Raw genomic sequence first — 19,956 nt, forward strand, 5'->3', positions numbered from 1 at the left:
GTTCCTGCTACTTTAATTTTTGGTGGGATCAGATGTGTCCTAATCATGCAAATATCAGGACCCTCTAGTTCTTGTCTTTTTGTTTGCACATTTGACTATTAGCCTGTGTATTGCATAGTGCACCTGATGCACAGTTTTTAAAGGAAGGTTTCTACATGTCCCTGATAATCTGTATCATGTGATTTCTCTATTGAGATGTTCTAAGATAAAGAGGAACACCTAGACTTAATCATTGAGGAAAATATGTGTTTACCCCATTAGACAATGCCACTGTGTGAGGAAATCCATTCAGATAGAATTCTCATGTAGCTATAGATGGCAGAGAATAATGGAGAGAACCCAATTAAAGATGCTAGAGACCCTGTTTTGCCCTTCTGCCTTTGTCTTTGTATTTTATGCCCATGGTGTATGGCTACTCCTTTGAAGATTGCAGACCACCTGCTTGCAGTCCCCTTGTTAAAAACCATGAACTGTTTTTGTACTAAATTGAAGGGAACTAACAACTGTGGCACATTTCCTACGTCACTAGATTCTGCGGGTATCAAGTCATAATACCCTGCAGGACATTGATTTAAGCCTAATTCCCATCAGTGACAGCTACAGATGAAAGACGGACGTCTTGGCCCCACAGTCTCAGCACCCAGAAAGTAGCAAAGCTGGACAGCGATCGCCAGCGCATGGCGTCGTACTTGCTCCATCAGACGGCGTTGGACATCACAAAACCAAAGTTTCAGTGTAAAAGAGCTAAAGAGAAGGATTCCTGTTGTTGATGGCAGAGCTGTTTTGAGGTTTCATTTCTCTACCTGTCATGTGCTGGTAACCTCTGACAGTGTGCAATCCCTTGAGCCCCTTGGCCTGAGTTTTGGCCACACACCCCCTTTTCTTTGCTCCAACAGAAGAAGGGCAGTGCACCGGAGATTTCAAGTTTGGAAAAAGGCACTATATTGTGGTGCCCATGAAAGAGCAGCTTGAGCGTCCTCTGACACTAAATAATGAGTGTTGGAGTCTGAAACTGCTGCTGAGCTTGAGCTATTTCCCAATTAATGGTGCTTGGGTCTGCACAAGATGATTTGTGCCCTTGATCAATGAAGAGCACATTGTTTGTAGTGTCTGCCACAGAGGAGAGACACTGGTGCATTGCTTTAAGACATTGAGACTTTCGAGTGAGCTGTGGGTGTTTGCCAGGAGGGCACTCCAACTAAGCAGTACTTTTCTCACGAAGAGGCCTGAATTGAGAGGCCCATGCGAAAGAAAACAACAAAAGAAAATTTGATGGACAATAGAAGCCTGCCAGAGAGGCTTTTTGAACGGACTCTGGGCATAGTTGGTTTCACAAGAGGTTTCCGTGTGATTGTATAGACTAGGTGTTAGGACACTGATTGTTTTGCTGGCATTGTTTTAAAGTACTATTCTGTTTAGTAAAAGCAGAATAAAGTCCATTTTCTGTGGAAAGAGTACCCCCTTTTCACCTTAGAGCATTGATGAGAGTCACCACTGTTCCACCTGAACATACCAAAATTACTGAAATGCAGAGGAGCCCTAAAATGTTACTAGATAATTTTAGGATTTGCTTTTTGGTTAGGGTTGTGAAAAATTATTATTTCATTTGTAATAGTGGTCACTACTTTCTCCCGTTGTCTATATGTTCTTAATAACGTGTTTTCTAGTGTCTTTTAAACATGACGTTGTCATTTATGGGTGGGATTGTTTTTCTCTACTCAATTGACTTCTGCACCCACTTCCCAACCTATGTCTTTTCCTACTATTGTTTCTTTGCACTCTTTTCACCCTTTTCCTGAACATGAGCAGGTTAGAAGATCAGAATTTGTAAGCAATTCTTTTGTACAGCTTCTGCATCAACACTAGTTAGTAGTGAACATCACTAATTGGTGGGTGTGTGATCTTATGCCACCTACTGCTGCTAGAGGTATTCCTTACTTTGTCCTGCCATATGTGGCCTCTGTGTTACATCATGCATAAGGAAACCTGCACCAAGAGACGAGCTAAATACTAGGATGATGTTACAGCAACATCTCAACGACTTTAGAAACATAGACCTGGACTCAGATTAGCATGAGAATAGGTTTATTGCCTATGTAAGGGCAAAAGGAGGGTTTGTGGTTCTAAAAATTCTGGACCCATGTAATTTACTTTGCCACAGCAGTACGATTTTAGTATCAAAAGACCGATAATGACTAGCACACTAAGCATGAGCATTTTCGCTCAATTCTAGCAGCGTTTTCACCTCGAAATCGCCATTTTCGTCCTGCACTCGTGGCTCCCATTTTATACACGGCAGCCATTTTTAAAAGTTGCCCTCACATAGGCTTATAATACAGTCAGATTTGATTCCAAGGACACGTACACCTTGATTGACTTTTCTCTGACCTGGGCAAGCTGGAACCATTGCCTCAGGCCAAACCTGTTTGGTCAGTCCCTCTCCCAGTGGCCGAATCAGATAGCATCAAGGCACACCATGCCATAAAACCCTTATTATCGCTCACACACCCTGCCTAATCTTGCTCGCACCTGCTCTTTTCTTCTTCTTACTTTACGAGGGGGAGGTGCCCGTTTTTATTGGGGGTCCACACTTATCTGATGTAAAATACTAGGCCTTGCCGGGTAATTTATTATGGGTTGGATGACATGAAATATGAGGTTTCATCATGACACTGTTTTTTCCTTTGTAGTGAAAACATGTGAATGACCAACCAAAATGTCAAGAATGTTTGCCTGAAGTTAAAAAAACTGTATATAAGGAAACCTGACTTTGCATTGATACACAGTCTCCTGAGAACATACAAACCGTACTGTTGTACTTCTAGGACGCTTGTCACTTGGTTGCAGCCAATAAATTCGATCTTTGACTTCACCTAGAAGACTCTGAGTTTCTGTGGTCTGAATCAGGAAAGTACCCGAGGTCTTTGGGTGTACCCTGGCACCGCTGGGTTACCGGATCAGTACCGGTTCTGAAAAACCCAGTACCTCAGTCTGAACCAAGAGCCATCTTTCTGCCAAATTTGATGTAATTCCGTCCACTGGTTCCTGTTCAAAATCCCTGTGGAAAAACTTATGGGGAAAAGTGTTTTGGAACTCCCCTTTTTTTCTCTGATCCCACTTGACAGATCACCCAGAAACTTACCAGACAGATGCTGAAGTGACCATCATATTTTTTCAGAAATTTTCATGAAGATTCATCTAACGGCACCAAAGGTATTAGCAAAACAAAAACCACTTTTTCAATAGCAACCAGATCCTAACTATAACTATATATTGGCAATATTTTGTGGAAAGCTTGGGCTGATTGAAGAAGCCCCCTGCCCCTCATTACAACCCCGGCGGTTGGTGATAAAGCAGCGGTAATACCACCAACAACCCGGTGGTAAAGAAAATGGAATACTGACCACAGCAGAAACCGCCCACACAGACAGCCACTTTAACACACCCACTGCACGGCGGTAGCAAGAAGCACTACGACGGTAACTGCCAACAGCCAGGCAGAAGACAATGTGCTGCCCACTGTAAGAGGCCTTTTCACCACCTTTTCCGGGGCGGTACCAAGAACATCAAAAGCACGGCGGAAATAGATCTCAGAAATCAAATAACTCACCTCTGGAGACTCAGGGAAGAACCATGCCGCAGGGAGCCCAAATTGCAGGTGTTCCCCATGCTAGTCTACCTCCTCCTACACCAGGAATACCAATGCCAGCGATGATGACCACAGTGAGTACTGCCACCTAGCACACAGGAGTGGGGGGAGGAAAAAGAGAGTGACACACACACACGCAACACGCAGCACCCCCACCCCCAACAGCATACTCACAAACAGATGCAACAACATTACACTTCCACCCTGTGCCCCTCAGGAATAATGCAAGGACAAAAGGAAGTGATTGAAGTGAGTGTAATAAGATAAAATACTAGAAATTCGTCCTCAAAAATCAAAACAGTATATACATACATACAAATGCAGGGAAACTGCCAAGTCCATAATGTCCGTAGCCACAGGGCCACATCACATAGGTCAAGGCCCTACCTTACTCCTGCATCAAGACGGAGAGAACACTGCTGGGGCATCAGGTCAAAAATACAAAGGCACCTCAGGGGGAAGGGGAATGGGGGGGCACCTCAGCCGGAAGATGGTACAAAACCACTTATCCTGGAGAGGGCAACATGCCCTGTGCTGAGTCCTGGGGAGTGCAAGGCCACAGTCTCTCAAGTGGGTAGTTTGCCCACTGCTTGGTCTTGGGGACTGTAAAGCCACAGTCTCTCTAGTGGGTGGTTTGCACACTGCTTGGTCCTTGGGAGTGCAAAGCCACAGGCTCTCAAGTGGGTGGTTTGCCCACTGCTTGGTACTGGGGAGTGCAAAGCCACAGTTTCTCTAGTGGGTGGTTTGCCCATTGCTTGGTCCTGGGGAGTGCAACGCCACAGTCTCTCTAGTGGGTGGTTTGCCTAAATCTTGGTCCTGGGAGTGCAAAGCAACAGTCTCTCTAGTGGGTCGTTTGCCCACTGCTTGGTACTGGGGATTGCAAAGCCGCAGTGTCTCAAGTGGATGGCTTCTACACTGGTTCTGGAGGGGCCTTGGTGCCCAGTGAGCTTCATCCTGGCAAGGAGGGGGTGAGTGGATGCCTTCTTCCACCTGTTCTGGATGGGGCTTTGTGCCCAGTGTGCTTCATCCCTCAAAGGAGTGGGTAAGTGGATGCTTTCTTCCACTGGTTCTGGAGGGGGCTTTCTGCCCTGTGATGAAGATATTGGGGAGTGCAAGGTCACAGTCACTCACCTGGGTGTCAGACCCACACCATTTGTAGTGGTCAGGATGCATTACAGTCCATGGAGACAGGTCTACACACTGCCCGCCGGGAGTGCCGGTGCTGTGTGAGTGCTGCCAGTGGTGGGGAGGCTCCAGCCCTTCTCCTGCAACCTTGGACACCTTCCCACTGGGGCTGCTGCTGCTGGCAGTGGTGCTGGCAGTGGTGCTTTTGGCGGTGCAGGTGACGGTGCAGGTGGCAGTGCAGGTGCTGGTGGCGGTGCTGCCAGTGGTGGGGGAAGGCTCCAGCCCTTCCCATGCAGCCTCGGATGGCTGAAGCGCCATGGTTGGTGTTGGGGGCTCAGATTCATTCAAAGCACCAGGCCTCCTATCCTTCCTGTCTAGAGGGACAGGCCCTTTGCCCTTGATGTCTGGTGGTGCCTCCTTGCCCTTGCTATCTGGTGGTGTCTCCTTGCCATCTAGTGGTGCTTCCGTGCCCTTGAACTTGCCAGCTGGTGGTGCCTCCTTGCCCTTCCCCTTGTAAGCTGATGGTGCCTCCTTGCCAGCTGGTGGCACATCCTAGCCCTTCCCCTTGGCAGCTGGTGGTACATCCTTGCCCTTCCCATTGGCAGTTGGTGGTACATCCTTTCCCTTCCCCTTGACAGCTTGTGCGGGCACACTGCCAGTGCTGATGGGTGTTTTCTTGGAGAGTATCACACCTGCAGTAGCTGCCAAAATTACTGTGGCTGTGGACTGGGTGGCTGAGGTGCTAGCCTGGGTTCTGTCCACCCTGGCCCAACATGAAGGACGGGGGGAGGGGTAGAGAAGAGGTCAACAGCAGAGAAGAAAAGCTTCTTAGGGACATTGGGGTAGGAACAGGGGGAAGGTTTTGGAGTGGAGGAAGAGGGAGTGGTTGTTGGAGTTGTCTGTCTGCTGTGTTTGGGTGCATGGCTGGATGCTGTTGGGACATAGATGGCTGTTGGGTGTCTGAGTGCTTGCGTTTGTGTACTTTGGGAGGATCGATCACAGACGCAGTGGGAGAGGACACAGGGGATGTGTGCATGGATGTGGGTGTGGTGATTGCAATTGAGGGGCGTGTAGTGATAGGTGTGATGGTGATGGAGGCAGTGGGAGTGGATGTAGTGCATGCAGGTGTAAGTGGAGACACTACTGGGAAGGAGGTGGATGAGGAGGAGAAAGGGGACACAGTGGAGGCAGTGGATGTTGGTGTGTCTCCATCTGGATGGTGTTTGTGTGAGTGCCTGTGGGATGATGTGTGGTGCTTGTGTTTGCCTGAGCCACTCCTGTGTGTTGTCTTGGGTGCATGCTGGTCAGAATGTGTGCTTGGGATAGAATGGGGTTCAGGGGAATCGGACTGGGCAGAGGAAGTTGGAGGGGGGAGGCTAGGGACAGGAACAGTGGCTGCCATCAGGGAAGAGGCCAGAGCCTGGAATGATCTATGTTGGGCCGCCATGCCAGAATTAATGCCCTCCAGGAACGCATTTATTTGTGGCAAATGCCCTGCCAGCCCCTGGATGGCATTCACTATGGTTGACTGCCCAACAGAGATGGATCGCAGAAGGTCAATAGCCTCCTCACTCAGGGCAGCAGGGCTAACTGGGGCAGGGCCTGAGGTGCGTGGGACGAAGGAGATGCCCAGCATTCTGGGTGAGCGGGCACGGGAAACTCACTGAGGGGCTGCTGGGAGCGTGGTGCTGGAACAGGGGTGGCATCTGTACCTGTAGTTGGGGTGGCCACAGAGCTGTCTGCCACCACTAGGGAGCTTCCATCAGAGTAGGTATCACTTTCAGAACTGTCCCCTCCTGTCACCGCCGTAGTGCTCCCCTCGCCCTTCGTCCAACTGGTGCACTCACCGTTGGTGGATTCGGCCTCATGGGCACTGTGGGATGCAGCCCCCTCCGTCACCGGCGCCTATGCTCTTCCGCAAGATGATTCTAATGTGCATAAGGACAGGATGACAAAACAAAAAGGCGGGGAAGAGACAGAGGATACACTTGGTCAATATCAGCAACAACACCACCGTTGGCCTACACAACACACAGAGAACAGCCCTATGCACTAGGCAATGCGCTACCAGTCACAATGCTAGTCACCATGCCATGGACAGTCATACCTGATGCCTATTGCAGCATACCTGAGACCCACAGAGCCCTGCCCAGTAGTGGATACCCACTAGCTTGGTTGGAGGTGGAGTTCATCAGCCCATGGCCAACATTGAACCTACCCTGCAATGTCTGGCCTGGCCTAGGGGCACCGACAGGCCCACATCCCCCACCCAGAGACCACCCCACCATGCACAAGTAGTATATTGGGAAACTGTACTCACTCCGTTGTGGCTGCTGTGATGCCCTCAAGCGTCCATCCAACTCCATATAGGCCACCGCCAGTATGCAGAATGTCAGGGGGGTCAGGGTTCAACGGGCACCCCTTCCTCATTGGGAGGCCATCCCCAGCTGGGCCTCTGCCGTTTTCCATGCCCAGCGTCTCAGGTCCTCCCACTGTTTGCAACAGTGGGTGCTCCGCCTGCCGTAGACCACCAGGGTCCGCACATCCTTGGCAATGGCACACCATATACCCTTTTTCTGATGGGCACTGACCTGCAGAGGAAATACACATAGAAAAAGTGCATCAGTCATACCGTCCGGCCTGTTACACTAATGGCCCACCATATCCCTCCGATCCCCTTACACACATACATTGCCCACCATACATGCAGCATGCTGCCGAGGACCCCTAAACCCCTCCCTTACACAAGGCCCTCACATACAGCACTCCATGCATCGTGCTCACAGTGTACCTGTTGGTCTGGAGGCCCATACAGCATTCGGGACTGGGTTGGGACCCCATCAACCAGTCTCTCCAACTCCGCAGCGGTGAAGGTAGGGGCGCTTTACCCAGTCACACGAGCCATGGTCGGTTCCAGACACAGGTCACAGCAGCAGATGGAGTGTAGGTCCTCTCCGGTTGAAGGTCAGGAAGCAAGTGAGTGAACAGATAGAAAATGGCAGTCACGTCCGTGGGGGTGCATACCGTCACTGCAGGCGTACATCACCATTGGCTACTGTAACCCATAGGGCCCAATGACATCCAATGAGGAGCTGCACTGTGGTACTCGACAGCCTCCTGCAGCAGCGCCCAACATCAGCAGCATTACCTCATTTTGACATGTCCATCCACACAGGACAGGCGAGTGCCATTTCAGGGGGGGTAGGCCATGGCACCTAACTCGGTCACAGCACACAAAGGCACCATTTGGGCCCTATATAACAACATACTGTTTCTGTCACAACATGCAATGCACTGTACATTTTGGAAATGTTGAATACTGACCAGATGCTCATTGTTTTGCCCCCTAGATAACAACCACTGAGGATGAATAGAGATGGAGACACCCCCCCATGTACAGACTCCTGGTGGACTTGGCAACAATGGAGGACAGGCACATTATCCTCACCTACAGACTTGACAGGGCCACAATCCAAGAGCTGTGTGCCCAATTGGAGCTAGACCTGATCTCTGCTATCCATCACCCCACTGGGATCCCCCCTCTGTGCAAGTCCTATCTGTGCTCCATTTCTTGGCAACTGGCTCCTTCCAAGTGACAGTGGGCTTGGCAGCAGGAATGTCTCAGCCAATGTTCTCAATAGTGCTGACCAGAGTGTTGTCTGCCCAGATGAAACACATGCGCAGCTACATTGTTTCCCCCAGGCCACAGTGAAAGCAGACTTCTATGCAATTGGACATACCCCCAACATCATTGGGGCAATTGATGGTACACATATTGCATTTATACCCCCTCTGGAGAAATGAGCAAGTGTTCAGAAATCGAAAGAGCTTTCACTCGATGAATGTGCAGATAGTGTGCCTGGCGGACCAGTACATCTCCCATGTCAATGCAAAGTATACTGGGTCTGTGCATGATGCCATTATCCTGAGGAATAGCAGCATTCCATATGTGATGGCTCAACTCCAGAGGCACAGGGTGTGGCTAATAGGTGAGCCCATGGCCCCCACCCAGGTTATGTTGGTGTATGGGTATGGGGTTGGCCCTAAGATTTAGTGTCTGGCTAACAGGTATCTCTCGGTATTTGCAGGTGACTCTGGTCAACCCAACCTCTCATGGGTACTGACCCCAGTGAGGAATCCCAGGACAAGGGCAGGAGAATATTACAATGAGGCACATGGGTAAACACGAAGAATTATAGAGCGAACCTTCAGCCTCCTGAAGGCCAGGTTTTGGTGCCTTCATCCAACAGGTTGTTCCTTGTGCTACTCACCCAAGAAGGTGTGCCAGATCATCGTGGCATGTTGCATGCTGCAAAACCTTGCATAACGTTGCCAGGTGCCTTTTCTGCAGGAGGATGAGGCTGGAGATGGGCGTGTGGCAGCAGTGGAGCCTGTGGACAGTGACAAAGAGGAGGCAGAGGATGAGGATGTGGACAATAGAACATCAATAATATGACAGTACTTCCAGTGACACACAGGTAAGACACTGTAGCTTCACCTTCCATTGCAGTTTTGTATTGTAAATTTTCACTGGTAGGCTGATATTCCCACTACTTTGGCCACTTACTGTACCCTTCAACGTGTCTGTTTTCAGATATCTGTGCCCCACTCTGGCTTCTGGTGTATTGACTGCAGCAAAAAACAGGTCATACTTATGTATAAATTACTGTACAGTTGAATTGCAATGTCTACAGATTGTTAAACAAATACATAGTTCAATCACTTGACAGACTTTACAAGGATGTTTATTTATGTGCTTATAAGTGGATGGGGTATTGCTATAGGCTGGGGGGGTGGAGAAGAGTCCAGGTAAGAGTTCCAATCTATTTGTATCACAGATGCATTGTCCAAGGGGGCATAGCAAGGGGAGCAATGGCAGTTCAAGGTGGACAGTGTGACAGAGTGGGAGAGAAGGGTGACAATCAGGAGAGTCTTATTTCCTGGAGGGGTCTCGGTAATGTTCTCTGGCTTCTGCCTGGATCACAAGGACCATTTGCGTGGTGGTTCTGCAGGGGGTGGGGTGCTGGTTGCATGTTGGTCCCGTGGCAGGACCTCCTGTCCACTAGCGTCAGCGGAAGTGGAGGGCTGTTCATCGGTGTTGCGCGTGTCAGGGGCCCGTTGGTGTTCCACTGCCTCCCTCATGGTGTTGGCCAATGGTCCCTCATGTCCTCCCTGATCCCCAGGTACTATCCCTCCTGCAGCTGCTCTGTCTCCTACAACTTGTCCAGTATCTGTCCCATCATCTCCTGGAAATGGTGGTATGCTCCCAGGTTGTTGGTGAGTGCCTCGTGGAGAGTCGGTTCCCTGGGCCGGTCCTCCTCCTGTCACACAGCAGTCCTCCCAGCTTCCCTGTTGTCCTGTGCCTCTGTCCCCTGAACCATATGCTCACTGCCACTGACCCCAGGTCCCTGATCATCCTGCGTTTGTGGTGTGGCCTGGGGTCCCTGTAGTGGTGGACACACTGCTGATTGGTGTGTCCTGGGAACGGAGGTATGGGCCCGCTAGGTGGGTGCTGTGCTGGTGTTTCCTGAGGGAGAGGCTCTGTGGTGATATGGGACTGTGCCTGGGTAACCGACTGTCCAGAGGTCCCTGATGGGCCAGGTTAATCATCCTGATCCAGGCATGCAGAGCTGCTGTCATCACTTAGGGCCTCTTCTGTGGGGAGACTGGATGTTGCTGGCACCTCCTCTCTGGTGACATTGTGTGGGGGACCTGTGGCAATGTAAATGCAGTGTTATTGCTTCTGCGTGTGACATCTTGTGCATGGGTGTGTTGCCCTGTAAGGTTGTGATTGCCCTGGCAGCTTAGGCTTGTGTGAGTGGTGATTTGGTTGGCTAGTGATTGTCTAAAGTGCACATGCTTTGGTAATGCGTGTCCATGCAGGTTCTGTGATCAGTGTCCATGCATTGGTGTTGCATGCAGGGCTTGGTAGTGGGATTGGTGGGTTTTGATGGTAGAGTATATGTGAGGTGGTGGTGTGATGGGAGTGAGGGTGAGGGTGGGGGTATATGATGGCATGCAGGTAGGGGGTGATAGTAATAGAGATTTGACTTACCAGAGTCCAGTCCTCCTGCTACTCCTGCCAGGCCCTCAGGATGCAGTGTTGCGAAGACTTGCTCCTCTCATATTGTTAGTTGTGGTGGAGGAGGTGGGGGTCCACAGCCAGTTCTCTGTACTACTATCTGGTGTCTTGCAATCACGGAGCGCACCTTCCCCCGTAGGTCGTTCCACCTCTTCCTGATGTCATCCCTTGTTCTGGGGTGCTATCCCACAGCATTGACCCTGTCCACGATTCTCCGCCATAGCTCCATCTTCTTAGCGATGGATGTCTGCTGCACCTGTGATCTGAATAGCTGTGGCTCTACCCGGATGATTTCCTCCACCATGACTCTTAGCTCCTCCTCTGAGAACCTGGGGTGTCTTTGTGATGCCATGTGTGTAGTGTGAGTGGTGTGTGTAAGGGCATGTAGGGTGATCTGTTGGGGTGTGTGCTGTGAGGTGCGTGGATGCTGTATGGGTGATGGTGTTCAGTGGCTCTGGTTGTGTGAGTGTTCTTGCTTTATCTATCTCTAGTGGCAATTTTTTTGAGTCGTAAAGGGTTGTGGGTAATGTGTGTGCGTGTTTTATAACGGTGTGGGTGTGTGGTGTGTGTATGGGTGTTAGGTATGTGTCATTCAAATTGTCCAATGTGGTGTTGTTTTGTATGTGTGTGTGTGTATTTTGAGTGTGGCAGTATGTACAGCCAATTGTTTACCGTGGTTGAATGTCCACCGCAGTGATTTGTGGGTCATAAAGCTCTGGGCGTAGTTCTGTTGGTGTAACGGTGTGGGTTTGGCTTCTGCCATTTTTTCACTGACCTTTGGGCTGGTGGACTTATGTGTGTGCGTGTAAAGTGATGGATTGCCCTGTGTGTGTCATAATATGGGTAGCGGTAAACCACGGCGGCGGCGGTATGTTGGCGGCAGTCAGCATGGCGGTAAGCGGGACTTAACGCCGATGTCATAATGAAGGCCACAGTGTTTTCTGCCTCAGATTGTGCCCTGGGCACATCTATCTAATCCCAGGTCCAGTGCTCTATTTAAAATGGTATATGCAAATTAGGCACAATTACAATTGGCTATGGAAACCTTCCTATAATTTCCCTGTATATAGTAGATCATGTATGTTTAGGGACCACAGTGTAGTCAGGGCACCCATTGGTGCACTGCTGTGGTTTCTGCTGTCATCGTTAAAACAGAACTGCTTTGCGGGCTGCTTTCAAATTAAAGTTAACCCCAACTTTAACTTTGGATTTCAAGGTACTTCCAAAGTCAAAAACAAGTGTATTTTGTATTCATAAGTCCTCCCTAAAGTCTGCCCTAGGTGCTCTAAGGGTCGGGGCCATTGTAAATATAAGCAGGGACTTTATAAAATATGTTTTATAAGCCCCGGTGAAGAAAAAACAACCACATTTGCTTGTCCCATTCTAGTACATTAGCTCAATATACTAACATTGGGAGACTTTATTAAAAAATAATAAAGTCTCATTTCTACTAGAAAAGAGCTAAATATGTTAAATTTTACATCAATTAAAAGTGGGGATAAATCCACAACTTGCCTAGGTTGTATTTAATATAACTAGTACAGAGGAAGGGCTTTAGAACTCTTTCTAAAAGTTACCAAAATCACTGCTGTAGTATCCTATCTGATTGGTCAGTCTCTGGCAGCCTGAGCCAAGCTACCTTACTGAGGTGTGAAGTGGCCTTTGCTAAAACACAGAAAGCATCTAGTGGGAGGAGAACTGCTGCAGCGGATGACAGAACACAATAGGGGTAGAGTGGTCAAACTGGTTTTCAAAGGAGGCAAAGCCACGTGGGACAGAAACTGGAATTCCCCTATTTCCTGTTCCCCCTGCCAGAAGGGAGCCCCAGTATTTAAATTAGGAGAGGGACTGGGAGGGGTGTGTTAGGGAAACGTAGCCATACCAGTGGGTGGGGACAGCCAAATGTAACTTTCAAGTAGAGATATTTAGCATGTTGGATTTTTTAAGAATTTAGCTTTCTGAAATGGACTTTTGCCACACTTTGCAGGAAGTGGTCACCCCAGAAGGAGGAACCCTGCAACCTATTGGTCGGGGATACCCCTCTGCATGCCAACCTAGGAGCATGAATAAATATGGCAGAGCTGCCCAGCTATCCAGATCCCTGCTGGAATAAGATACTGGAGAAGAACTGCCCTGCCGAACCCCTGGTCCACACCTAAAGGACTGCACCAGCTGCACAATTTGGGCTTCACCAAGAGAGTCCATGACTGGACTTCCTGTAAGCTACAGGTACAAAGGAGCTGATCAGAGACCCCTGCATCAAGTCCCAGCATCCAGTGGCCATTTGAGGATTCTGACCAGGTGCATTCTGGGAACAGTAGTCCCAACTTACAACTAGCACTCAGAGCTTCTGGAACTTTGGATCACATTTCTGGACACTTCAAGGACCTCAAAAGGGATTCTGGAAGAAGATCCAGAAGTTTTGAGAAGTTTGGCTGAGGAACTTTGGGAAAAAGCTCCATAAGGTGACCGACCTGCCAATAAAAGTCAAGCCAGAGTCATTGAACCACAACCCGGCCTGATTTTCAGGTTTGTCCTGCTGAAGCTCTGAAGCTTTTCCCCATCAATGAGACTTCTAAGAGTTGACCAGGACCTCGCTCTGAGCCAAGCCAACCGCAAGGTATTGAAAGGAGGCCTCAAAGGAAGCTTGGCCTGAAGACGACCGAAATCGCTCAAAAAAGAGACTAAGGGGCCGATTAGGAGTTTGGTGGACAGAAACACCCATCCCACAAACTCTCAATAGGGTGGTCCCCGCCATGCTGGCAACCTCCCCACTAGCCCCATTATGACTTTCTCGCTGGGCTGACCATCGGAAACCAAGTTTTCCACCAGATAGCCCAGTGGGAATGGTGCGGCAGCATTGTTGAGCCAGCAGCAATGCTGCCACATGCAGGGGGCACCAGCACACATTTCACGAGTGCTAAGCAGGAAGACCCCTGCACTGCCTATATCAAGGGCATGGGCAGTGCAGAGGCCCCCTGTGATCCCCTGTAGCTCTTCTCCACCAACCTCTTCATGACGGTGGAACTGCAGTGAAGAGGCTGGCAGAGAACAAGTTTGTAATCAGCAGGGCGGCACTGAGTTCAGCAACACCTTGGCTGATTACAAGCTACTCCGCCATCAGCCCATCAGGATTTGAGATCCTGGTGGGGATGGTGGTAGGTCGGTGGGTCTGCCCACCAAACTCGTAATGTGGCGGTCGGACCACTACATCTGCAGCAGTCTGACTGCCACCACGAGGCTGACAGTCTTCAGACTACCAGCCTCGTAATCAGGCCCTCAGACAGAAGGTAACATTTTGACCGAGGCCTACCTCTCCTTGTATCCAACTTCGGCTCAATCACGGTCGGCCTCAACTTTTGCCTCTGCACATGTCTAGAGCAACCAGATGTCCCCATATGGGGCTCTTTGTTTTAAGCACTACAAAGCTTTTTTTAACATTTAATAATAAAAAAATCATATCTTCGGTTTCCTACACTGAATTTTTGTTTTTTGGTGTCATTTTAATTGTAAAAATATTTCCTATTCTATTTTTAATCATTGGTGTAAGATTGTTATTGTGTGTTGTGCTTAGTTGATATTAAATGCTTTACTAACCTGTCTCCTAACTTAAGCCTAACTGCTCATGGCACAAGCTCCCAAGGGTTGAACAAGGATTAATTTATTGAGACCTTGACTGAGCCTAGTGTGGGATTGTGGTCATATAGATAGATAGATAGATAGATATAGATAGATAGATAGATAGATAGATAGATAGATAGATAGATAGATAGATAGATAGATAGATAATGTGTATATATCTGTATATACATATATATATAGAGATATGTTACCTACGTGCATTCTGTAGTAGGTATAGTTAGGACCCAGTTTCCATGAAAAAAAATGTTTTTGACCTGCCTTTATATGCACGGTTTGACATATCTTCACACAATTTTCCATACCAAGTGTCCTGGTGATTCTTGTTGTGCATGGAAAGTTTTAGGGTGATTTGTCAAGCGGGGGCTGAGAAAAATGGGGGGTGGTAAAAAAGTTGCATTTCCCAGGTTAATTCCCATAGGATGTTTAGACGCAACTACAGCGCGAACTACTGCACAAAATTCACAAAATTGGGCAGAAAGTTGGCTTTCGGGTCTTAGATTACACTTTTGCACATTTGTTAAAAATCTGTCCAGTACTTTAGGAGATATTAAAGGGAAAAAAAATTTGTATATCTTGGCTTGCGAATAATTCATGATTATTTGTGAATTTTTGCGAATGCTTGTGTGAAAAGAAGCACTGTAATTGGCTGACTGTAACCTGACTAGAAAGTTGTGGCTGCCATTTTTTTCACGGAACACAGTCACCACAGGTGAAAATCATAATTGAAAGTGGCATAAGGGATCGGGGTGGAAGTACTCTGATGTAGGTGTGTTTGAGGGGTAAATTAAAGGTTTAAAACTATTTTTTAATGCCATGTGAGATATTCATAAAAATGTTTGAATTTTCACAAATCATTCACAAAATATTTGTGAATATGAACATTTTGGAAGAGAACCCACAGACTCATTCATACACTAATTCATTTGCTTATATGTGTACTCAGAAACTCATGTGTATATATCTGTATATACATATATATAGAGATATGTTACCTACGTGCATTCTGTAGTAGGTATAGTTAGGACCCAGTTTCCATGAAAAAAAATGTTTTTGACCTGCCTTTATATGCACGGTTTGACATATCTTCACACAATTTTCCATACCAAGTGTCCTGGTGATTCTTGTTGTGCATGGAAAGTTTTAGGGTGATTTGTCAAGCGGGGGCTGAGAAAAATGGGGGGTGGTAAAAAAGTTGCATTTCCCAGGTTAATTCCCATAGGATGTTTAGACGCAACTACAGCGCGAACTACTGCACAAAATTCACAAAATTGGGCAGAAAGTTGGCTTTCGGGTCTTAGATTACACTTTTGCACATTTGTTAAAAATCTGTCCAGTACTTTAGGAGATATTAAAGGGAAAAAAAATTTGTATATCTTGGCTTGCGAATAATTCATGATTATTTGTGAATTTTTGCGAATGCTTGTGTGAAAAGAAGCACTGTAATTGGCTGACTGTAACCTGACTAGAAAGTTGTGGCTGCCATTTTTTTCACGGAACACAGTCACCACAGGTGAAAATCATAATTGAAAGTGGCATAAGGGATCGGGGTGGAAGTACTCTGATGTAGGTGTGTTTGAGGGGTAAATTAAAGGTTTAAAACTATTTTCTAATGCCATGTGAGATATTCATAAAAATGTTTGAATTTTCACAAATCATTCACAAAATATTTGTGAATATGAACATTTTGGAAGAGAACCCACAGACTCATTCATACACTAATTCATTTGCTTATATGTGTACTCAGAAACTCATGTGCCCACTCACACACCCACTCAGACACTGAAACACCCACTCACAGACCCACTCAAACCCTCATGCACCCACTCACAGACCCACTGAGACACTGATGCACCCACTCACAGACACACTGATGCACCCATACAAATCTACTGAGACACTCATACACCCACTCACAGACCACTCAGAGCCTTATGTACCTACTCACAGACCCACTCAGACACTGATGCACCCACTCACCAACACACTCAGACCCTCACACACCCACTCACAGACCCACACAGTCCCTCATGCACCCCTCACAGTACCATTCAGGCCCTCACACACCCACTTACAAATCCACTCAGACCCTCATGAACCCACTCTCAGACCTACTCAGTCACTGTCACACCCACTGACAGAGCTACTCAGACCCTCTCACACCCATTGAAAGACCCACACTGGCACATCCACTCATAGACCCACTCAGACCCTGATGCACCCACTCACCTTTACAGATGCTCACGCAGCCACTCACAAATTCATTCATATGCTCCTGCACCCACTCACAGACCCATTAAGACCCCCATGCACCCGTGCAAAGACCCACTCACACACTGATTCACCCACTCACAGACCCAGTGAGACACTGATGCATCCACACACAGACCCACTTAGACACTCATATACCCACTCATATACCCACTCATAGACCACTCAGAGCCTCATGCACCGACTTACAGACCCACTCAGACACTGACGCACCCATACACAAACCCCCTCATACCCTCACACACCCACTCACAGACCCACTGTGACCCTCACACACTCAGTCACAGACCCACTCGGACACTCCCACTCCCACTCCCACTCACAGACCCACTCAGACACTGGTGCATCCACCCACCAACCCACTCAGTCAGTGACACATCCACTCACAGACTCTCTTGCACTCATTCACAGAACCCCACAGACATTGATGCACCCACTCACAGACCCAATCAGTCCCTCAAGCATTCACTCACAAATCTACTCAGACCCACATGTAACCACTCACAGACCCATTGAGACCCTCATGCAACCTCTCACAGACCTACTGATACACTGATGCACCCACTTGCAGACCAGTGAAACACTAATGCACCCACTCACAGTCCCACTGAGACACTCATACACCCACTCACAGACCACGCAGAGCCTTAGGAACTCTCTCACAGACCCACTCAGCACTGACACACCCACTAAGAAACTGATACATGCACTCACACACACAAACAGAGGCTCTCGCAGCCACTCCCACCCCAGATACACCTTCTTACACCTATTTTCACACCCAGAGAGATATGCTGTGGACATTTCCCTTTAGCCATGCACTGCAGTGGTTGCATTAACTTATAGTAATGAAAATATATGTTAAAAATACATAGAAATTCACTGAAAGAAACAAAGGTCACAGGGATGTTATAGTTAGGAAATGGAAGTGGAACACTGAACTCCTCTCAGGCCTATAAAATACTAATTGACAGAGCAATATAACTACTGCCACACACCTACTCACTCACACAACACTAACATACTCACTCACTCATGCATACATAACTAATTATGATTTTACCACACTCATTCAACCATTCGCACACCCACTCACAGCCCAATACACCACCGATACACCCACTCACTTACCCATACACTACACACAAATCTAATATAAAACACATGTAATCACAGACACATCCACTCAATCACACACAACAAAAACACACCCATAAACTCACTCATACAGTTACACAACCACTTACCTAGCAAAACAAATACTTACACACCCAATCAATCACCCATAAAACAACTCCTACTCCTACTCTTAGTCACCAATATCTACAGGTTCTCACTCCCCCATAGAGCCACTCATACGCTCACTATTTTACAAATACATTTACTCCCACATCCACTGACTCTCATGATGACTCACTGAAACAGCACCCACTTAGGGGAACAATAACTCAAAGATAAAATCAGTCACTGATACACTCACTAAATCACGAACTAACTGACTAATAAAGACGCTATCATGACTACTCAGTCTCCAATTAAACATCTCACACACATACATATTTACCCATACATCTACTAGCAGATCCATTTTCTTATTTTTACACCTTCTCACACATACACTTACTGTACTACACAAGAAGTAACAGAACAACTTACCTGTGGATACAGCCACTGATAAAGGCATTCACTTATCCATGTTCTCAATAACCGAGATAATTGTACACTAACACAGTTGCTGAACTATAAAGTCAGTACTCTATACAAACAATCACACACCCATTTTCTCAGCTATATTGCTACTCAGACACCCACTCACAATACCAATACAAAGTATCAAACAGCCAATTTCTCATATATACACCTAGTACACATCCACTTACGGTTTCATACAGAAACAAACTCAACAACTAACTCACCATTACAACACTCATACTTTCAGTCATACATACATATAACTTCTTACAGATACTGGATGACATCATCAGTGATGTCTTTAATGATGTCATTTGAGATGTCATTTTGAGAGTTTATCAATGATGTCATCAGTGATGTCACTGACTATCCCATGAATTATGTCATATGTGATGTCATAAGCAGTGCATTATAGGGGTGCACGTTTTAGTTAGCTCAGATAACTATAACTGCTGAATTTATTTTTTTGTAGAAGTAAATTCTGGACCTAACTATAACATCCCTGTAACCTTTGGGTTTCTCAGTGAATTTCTATAGTTTTTAAAATTTTATTTCCTAACTCTATTGTCCCTGTTACCTTTGTTTTTTGTTGTTGTTGTATATATATATATATATATATATATATATATATATATATATATATATATATACACACACACTCACACACACACACACACACACACAGACTGGCTCCTGCTATGTCCCGGGGGGCCCATCCCTGGAATATTGGAACATAGCTGTTTGCTCTTACTTGGTAGGAGCTTTGATAGCTCTCGCCAAGTCAGAGCAAGCACTCCAGTTCCAGCAAGCGAAGCTTTCACTTGCTGGAAGCAGAGGTTTACTTTATTTCCCTGCCTGCTAAGATGTAGACAGGAAAACAGGAGAGTCGATTGCTCTCACGGAGAGGGAGCTGTATCTTTAGCAGCTCCCATCTTTGCGACAGCAATGCTGGCACCTGCAGGAAGCAGGGAGCCACATGGGACAGCAGAGGCCTTCAGGCTTCCCCACGGTCCACAGTGGTTGTGACTGGGTACTATGGAGGTCACCCAGATGATATGGCGAGGTCCTGGGTGATGTGGTCCCTGGGACTGAGATCATGACTGTTCCATGTTATTTTTTGAGGAATCGTTACCTCTCTTCCTCTGTAATCTGTAAAGATTTTCATGTTTATGGCCACTTGAGATGCCTTAGTTATTGCATTTATAATAACCAATTGATTCTTCACTAAGCAAGGTTTTCGTTAACTGTGGAGTATAATGGCTTCTCACCAAAAGATCTTTGATTGAGCGTAATTTTCTATAAGTGATTTTTGGTGTAATGCCTTTTGATCACCTAATATCTTGATCACTCCTCTGTATCTTCAAGTGTTTTTTGAAAATGTTCACAATTCCGTTACTTTCCTTATTGTACGTAAGTATCAGTCAAGGACATCCATTATCCTCTTTTGGAATGTTGATGTATCTATTAAAGTTTGATGGCGACTCCTTCCTCTCGTTTT

This window comes from Pleurodeles waltl, chromosome 5 (assembly GCF_031143425.1).
Source record: "Pleurodeles waltl isolate 20211129_DDA chromosome 5, aPleWal1.hap1.20221129, whole genome shotgun sequence".
NCBI classification, from domain to species: Eukaryota; Metazoa; Chordata; class Amphibia; order Caudata; family Salamandridae; genus Pleurodeles; species Pleurodeles waltl.